The sequence below is a fragment of the Tachyglossus aculeatus genome, chromosome 19 (genome assembly GCF_015852505.1).
Source record: "Tachyglossus aculeatus isolate mTacAcu1 chromosome 19, mTacAcu1.pri, whole genome shotgun sequence".
NCBI lineage: Eukaryota > Metazoa > Chordata > Mammalia > Monotremata > Tachyglossidae > Tachyglossus > Tachyglossus aculeatus.
In genome coordinates, this window is record NC_052084.1 from 19952393 (window position 1) to 19960344 (window position 7952).

Sequence of the window (7952 nt, forward strand, 5' to 3'; positions counted from 1 at the left end):
CCCTCGCTCCCTCCTACCTCACCTCCATTCTCTCCTTCTACAGCCCAGCCCACACCCTCCACTCCTCTGCCACTAACCTCCTCACTGTGCCTCGTTCTCGCCTGTCCCACTGTCAACTCCTGGCCCACGTCCTTCCCCTGGCCTGGAATGCCCTTCCTCCACACATCCACCAAACTAGCTCTCTTCCTCCCTTGAAAGCCCTACTGAGAGCTCACCTCCTCCAGGAGGCCTTCCCAGACTGAGCCCCTCCTTTTCCTCTCCTCCTCCCCATCCGCCTCCCCACCCCCCACATCTGGAGTACAGATTTATTACTCTATTTATTTTACTTGTACATATTTACTATATTTACTTTGTCAATGTTGTGCATATAGCTATAATTCTATTTATTCTGACGGTTTTGACACCTGTCTACATGTTTTGTTTTGTCGTCTGTCTCCCCCTTCTAGATTGTGAGCCCATTCTTGGGTAGGGACCATCTCTATATGCTGCCAACTTGTATTTCCCAAGCATTTAGTACAGTGCTCTGCACACAGTAAGTGCTCAATAAATACGATTGAATGAGTGAATATATGTAAATATATATACGATAAATTCATATATGAATATATTTGTATTTAACATTATTTGCCCGGCACTGTACTAAGCACTGGAGTAGATAGAAGATAATCAGGTTGGACACAGTCCACGTCCCATATGGGGCTCACAGTCTTAATCCCCATTTTACAGATGAGGTAACTGAAGCATAGAGATATTAAGTCTATCTCGCTGCCGACCTGTGGCCCATGTCCTACCTCTGGCCTGGAAAGGCCTCTCTCCTCACATCTGACAGACAATGACTTCCCCTCCTACAAAGCCTTATTGAAGGTACATCTCCTCCAAGAGGCCTTCCCTGACTAAGCCTTCATTTCATTCTCCCACTCCCTTCTGCAGCATCTTGACTTGCTCCCTTTTATTCATCCCCCTTCCCCAGCTCCACAACACTTATGTCCATATTGTAATATTTATTTAAATGAATGTCTGTCTCCCTCTCTAGACTGTAAGCTTGTTATGGGCAGAGAATGTGTCTTTATTGTTATATTGTACTTTCCCAAGTGTTTAGTACAGTGCTCTGCACATGTAAGCTCTCAGTAAATCTAACTGACTAACTGAATGAGCTTTTATAGACTCTGGGTTGGACAGCTAGAAGAGGGAGAATGTGCCATTGCCTAATGGGTGACACAAATGAAAATATCCCGGGCTGAATCAGTCATAATAATAATAATAATAATGATAGCATTTATTAAGTGCTTACTATATGCAAAGCACTGTTGTAAGCACTGGGGAGGTTACAAAGTGATCAGGTTGTCCCATGGGGGGCTCACAGTCTGAATCCCCATTTTACAGATGAGGTAACTGAGGTGCAGAGAAGTTAAGTGACTTGCCCAAAGTCACACAGCTGACAAGTGGTGGAGCCAGGATTTGAACCCATTACCTCTGACTCCAAAGCCCATGCTCTTTCCACTGAGCCATGCTGCTTATTGAGTGCTTACTATGAGCACTCGAGTGTTTAATATGTACCAAGCACTGCGCTGAGCATCATGCTGACAGGCATGGCTTAACCGACAGGGCACGGGCCTAGGAGACAAGGACCTGGGTTTTAATCCTGTCTCCACAATTTACCTGCTGTGTGACCTTGAGCAAGTCACTTAACTTCTCTGCGCTTCAGTTTCTTCATCTGTAAAATGAGGATTCAATACTGTTCACCTTCCTACTTAGACTGGGATCCCAATGTGGGAGAGGGACTGTTTCTGAATTTTTTAACTTGTATTGAATTTGAACTAGTAAACTTGGGAAGCAGCATGGCTCACTGGAAAGAGCCAGGGCTTGGGAGCCAGTGGACATGGGTTCTAATCCCAGCTCCACCTCTTGTCAGCTGTGTGACTTTGGGAGAGTCACTTCACTTCTCTGTGCCTCAGTTACCTCATCTGGAAAATGGGGATTAAGACTGTGAGCCCCACGTGGGACAACCTGATCACCTTGTATCCTCCCCAGTGCTTAGAACAGTGCTTTGCATGTATTAAGCACTTAACACATGCCACCATTATTATTATTACTATTGTATCTACTCCAAATGCTTAGAACAGTGCTTGATGCATGGTAATTGCTTAACAAATACCATCATTATTATTATAAACTAGATGATTAGTCCTCTAATAATGGTGTCTCTCCTCCTAATTTGCCTCTGTAGTGACTAACTAAGCAATTTTGATATACATACAATCTGTAACTAGATTTTGTTTAGGTCAAAGTTTAGTCCAATAGTCACTGATCAAGGACTCAAATAATTTCCTTCGGAAGGCTGCAGCTGTCTTTATTAAGATAAAAAAGCAAAGAACCCAAAGCCATTTTGAGTTTTCAATTCCCAGTGCTAAAATTCCCATTTCAGCCATACCATTACCTCAGGAGATTTGTATTTGTTTGTTTTTTCTCAAATTGATGTTGGCAAAAGTTTTATTATTGGTTTTAGTATTAAAATACGGTGGCTCTCATTTGCAAAAACAACTGAAGTATAAAATATCAATCTCACCTCACCATCTCAAGTTTCAGCTGGCATAAATAAACCTAGAGAAGTTTTTAACAAAACTATTCAAATCCAGCCAACTTGAAAGTACAAATCAGAAAATCGTGAATTGAGATTTTCCTAATTACTTTTCTATTGCTTCCTGGTCGTGATCGGCTTGACTCTGGTTCCATCAACACTTTGTTCAGAGAAAAAGAAAAAGAATTTGTTCATTTGGCCACCTTTTTTCAGAAAAGCACAAGAATTAAATTATCTGTTTCCCTTTCTGTCTTCATAACTGCAGACAGAAGACCTTGGTAGCGAAGTTTCTAGCCTGCTTTTTCCAAGAATTAATTCATTTAGATAAGATACAAAGCAAACTCAAAAATTGAATCTGTGATGCCAAATGGATAGAAATGAAAACATCTAAATAGTAATCTAAAAATAAACAAAGAACAGAAAATGACTAGAGTTGTATTGCTTAAGAAAACAAGCTGTGCAGTCAATTCTTTCTGGTGGAGGGGAACTATTGCTAAGTAGAAATAAGGGAGTAGGTGTAAGTCATTAGATTATTAATTACTATATCCTTCTGAAGAGAAAAAGTTTCAGAACAAGTTTGGTGGTGGTGAGGTCTGTAATGAGTTGACTAAAGTAAATGATCTAAATTTTAGGAAGTTCTAAATAATCCCCAACTCCCATCAAGTCAATCATAGAAGGAAAGGGCTGAGTTTGAATGCCTGAGCGGGAGTCCAGCTTCGGTTAAGCTGCAAATGTGGTTCCCTCATCTGTCCTTCTGTTTTTTCTCTCCATCCTCCCTGCCTCTCCCCATGCTCTAATCACCTCTCCTTGTCCCTCCTTGCTCCTTCCTTCCTCCCCCCAGCCCCCATCCCGATGCCGGCCTCTAACTCAGTCTCCTTTGCGGGCTCCACCTCCCCCTCCCATCCCCTTAATGTTGGGGCTCCTCAAGTGTCAGTTCTTGGTCCCTTCTGTTCTCTATCTACACTCACTCCCTTGGTGAACTCATTCACTCCCATGACTTCAACTATCATCTCTACACTGATGACACCCAAATCTAGATCTCCACCCCTGCTCTCTCTCCCTCCCTCTAGGCTCATATCTCCTCCTGCCTTCAGGACATCTCCATCTGGATGTCTGCCCACCATCTGAAACTCAACGTGTCCAAGACTGAGCTCCTTAGCTTCCCTCCCAAACCCTGTCCTCTCCCTGACTTTCCCGTCACTGTAGACAGCACTACCATCCTTCCCATCTCACAAGCCCGGAACCTTGGTGTCATCCTTGACTATGCTCTCTCATTCACCCCACACATACAATTCGTCACCAAAACCTACCAGTCTCACCTCCACAACATGACCAAGATCCTCCCTTTCCTCTCCATCCAAATCACTACCTTGCTGGTTCAATCTCTCATCTTTTCCTGACTGGACTACTGCAACAGCCTCCTATCTGATCTCCCATCCTCCTGTCTCTCCCCACTTCAGTCTATACTTCACTCTGCTGCCCAGATTATCTTTATAAAGAAATGCTCTGGACATGTCACTCCTCTCCTCAAAAATCTCCAGTGGTTGCCTGTCAACCTACAAATCAAGCAAAAACTCCTCACTCTTGGCTTCAAGGACCTCACCCCCTCCTACCTCACCTACCTTCTCTCCTTCTCCAGCCCAGCCTGTACCCTCCGCTCCTCTGCCACTAACCTCCTTACTCTACCTCATTCTCTCCTGTCCTGCCGTCGACCCCCTGCCCATGTCCTTCCCCTGGCCTGGGATGCCCTCCCTCCACACATCCTCCAAGCTAGTTCTCTTCCTCCCTTCAAAGCCCTACTGAGAGCTCACCTCCTCCAGGAGGCCTTCCCAGACTGAGCCCCCTTTTTCCTCTCCTCCTTTCCACCCCCCACCCTACCTCCTTCCCCATCCCAAAGCACTTGTATATATTTGTATGGATTTATTACTTTAACTTGTACATATTTACTACTCTATTTTGTTAATGTTGTGCATATAGCTGTAATTCTATTTATTTTTTAGACAGTTTTGACACCTATTTGGTTTTTTTGTTGTCTGTTTCCCCCTTCTAGACTGTGAGCCCGTTGTTGGGTACGGACTTTCTCTATATGTTGCTGAATTGTACTTCCCAAGTGCTCAGTACAGTGCTCTGCACACAGAAAGTGCTCAATAAATACAATTGAATGAATGAACTCCCATAGGTTCTCATTCTTTCTCCCCACACACCGCTTCATTTAGCAGTTCCCGTTGACTTTCCTTCCCTGCCTTCACCTCCTATTGGCTGTTCTTCATTTCCATAATAATAATACTGAGCATAATAACAAAAATGGTATTTGTTAAATGCTTAATATGCACCTAGAACCGGGGAAGACACAAGCTAATCTGTTCGAGTATTGTCCATGTAAAACACGGAGCTCTAGAGTCTGCTGTGTGACCTTGGGCAAGTCACTTCACTTCTCTGGGCTTCAGTTATTTCATCTGTAAAATGGGGATTGAGACTGTGAGCCATACACGGGACAAGGACTGTGTCCAACCCAATTTGCTTATATCCACCCCAGAGCTTATTAAAGTGCTAGATATATATATATATGTATATATAATATATATATATATATAGAAAATACATATACACATACAATAATACTATGTTTATAAATATGGAAACAGGTTTTTTATCCCCATTTTACAGTTGAGGAAACAGACCCAGATACGTTAAGTGACTTGTCCATGATCATTCAGCACCCAAATGGCAGAGCCAGGATTAGAACCCTGGTCCAATCAATCAATCAATTGTATTTATTGAGTGCTCACTGTGAGTAGAGGATTGTACTAAGCCTTGGGAGAGTACAGTACAATGGAGTTAATTAACATAATCCCTACCCATAAGAAGTTTACAGTATAGAGGAATTCATTCATTCATTCAATTGCATTTATTGAGCACTTTCTGTGTGCAGAGCACTGTACTGAGTGCTTGGGGTTACAACAACAGACCCATTACCTGCCCATAAGGAGCTTACAGCCTTGTGGGGGAGACAGATAACTGTACAAATGAATAAATTACAGATCTGTACATAAGTGCTGTGGGGATATAAGAGAGGGGAAGAATAAAAGGATTAAGTCAGAGAGATGCAGAATGGAGGGGGAGAAAAGGAAATTGGGAGGGGCTAATCTAGAAAGGCCTCATGGAGAAGATGTGCCTTCTATAAGGCTTTGAGGGTGGAGAGTGTAATCATCTGTTGGATTTGAGGAGGGAGGGTATTCCAGGACAGAGGCCGGACTTGGGCAAGGGTCCATGGTGAGACAAGTGAGACTTACGCCCAGTGAGAAAGTCAGCATTAGAGTAGTAGAAGTGTGTGGGCTGCGTTGTAGGAGGAGAGTAGTGAGGTGAGGTAGGAGGGGGCAAGGTGGTGGAGGACTTTAAAGGTAGTGGTCAGGACTTTATGTTTGGTGCAGAGGTGGATGGGCAACCACTGCACTTTTCTGAGGAGCGTGGTGATGTGTCTAACATTTTTGTAGAAATGTAGTGCCGGAATTAGAACCCAGATCCTCTGAGCTCCACACTTATGATCTTTCCAAAAGACTATGCTGCTTCTCTATTTTATTTAGTCTGTTTTCACTACTTGTGAACATTTCTAGGACCAACTCCCCCAGATGAAGTGTAAATTCCCTTTGGGAAGGAACATATCTTTCCCTGCTCTGGTTCTTCCCAAACACTTAGCACAGAAGATTCCATAACAGATTGGCACATTTTGCACTATGACACGTTAATCTGGCAAAATCTTTCAAGATGGGTTTATAAACAAGCAGTTTATAGTGGCTCGTGATTGACTCTCTCCATATCTTTTTTTTATGGTATTCATTAAGTAGTATGTGCCAGGCACTATACTAAGCCATGAGGTAGATACAAGCTAAGCAGGTTAGACACAATCCTTGCCCAAGTGGGGCTCACAGTCAATCCCCATTTTACAGATGAGGGAACTGAGGCACAGAGAAGTGAAGTGACTTGCCGAAGGTCACACTACAGACAAGTTCCAGAGCTGAGATTAGAAGCCAGGTACTTCTGACTCCCAGGTCCGTGCTCTATCCATTAGGTTACACTGCTTCTCCTGCCTCGAGGTCATCCGACCTTCAGACCAGGGGGTGTCACTGAGGAAGAAGGAAGCGGGATTTTCCTTGAAGCACCAGAGAAAGGGACCCAGGACACTCTGAATCCAGGTGCGGGGAATGGAGAATACCATATCCAGAAGGGAACTATGCCCCAGGCAGAAAATTACATCTAATACACTCAAAATGAATACCATCGCTACTATTAAGCATTCAGAGTATACCTTCCCAGAGACCTTAAGTACCTGATATAAATGATAGAAATTTAATTGAAGGGAAAGCTCTAGGCTGGGGGACTGATTTACCGCTTGAAAATCCCTGCAGAGAAATCAAATCCCTAAGTGTGAGACAAGTGAACAGACAGCTGAACAGGAGGCCAAATGATACTTTCTGGCTTTGCTCTTGTTTCCCTAGTTCCGGAAGAGATCTTCACTAAATCTTAGCCTCACTCAAAGCTGAGGATGCATTTAACAGCCGATTATTATTATTGCTTAGAACTCAATATTCTCAGGGAAAATGTCGGTAAAATTAGTGGATTTAGATTAATGTTTCATGATTTCAGTTGTGTGTTTACACTGTGGAACCCGAGGCAATCAACGCTTCACAGCTGGAGGACCACTTCTTGATCTTACCGAGGGCAGACACTTGGAAAAATAATCACATCCCAGTGTGGCTTTAATTTTCTGCCAAAGAGATGTCAGTGGGAATTTGCATCACCCATTGACCCAGCATCTGATATGGGATTCCCACCTTCTCCACTTCCTTTTTAACTTTTCCTTTCTTTGCCTATTTTTACTGAAAGGCGGCCTTTTATTTCTAGTAAAGGAGTTCTTTGAAATGATAGATCATTATAATTGATAGTTCTTTCAAAGGTGATTGCAATGAGTGTGGTTGTTCTGTGAGCCTTGAGCCTGGGAGTCAGAGGAGCTGAGTTCTAATTCTGGCTCTCCCATTTGCCTGTTGTATGATCTTGGAAAGTCACTTACTTTCTCTGTGATTCTATGTAAAATGGAGATGCAACACCTATTAGCCCTCCTACTTAGACTGTGAGGTCTCTGGGATACAGGGACTGCATTCTACCTGATTAACTTGTATCTATCCCAGGGCTTAGAATAGTGTTTGATGCCTAGGTAACACCTAACAAACACTATCATTATTATAAAATGGGGATCAAATCCTGTTGTTCTTACTACTTAAAATGTAAGCATCATTTAGGAAAGGAGAATGACAACTGCTCAATAAATACAAATGATTGATTGAATTGGAAATTACTACATATTTAAATCCCAAAT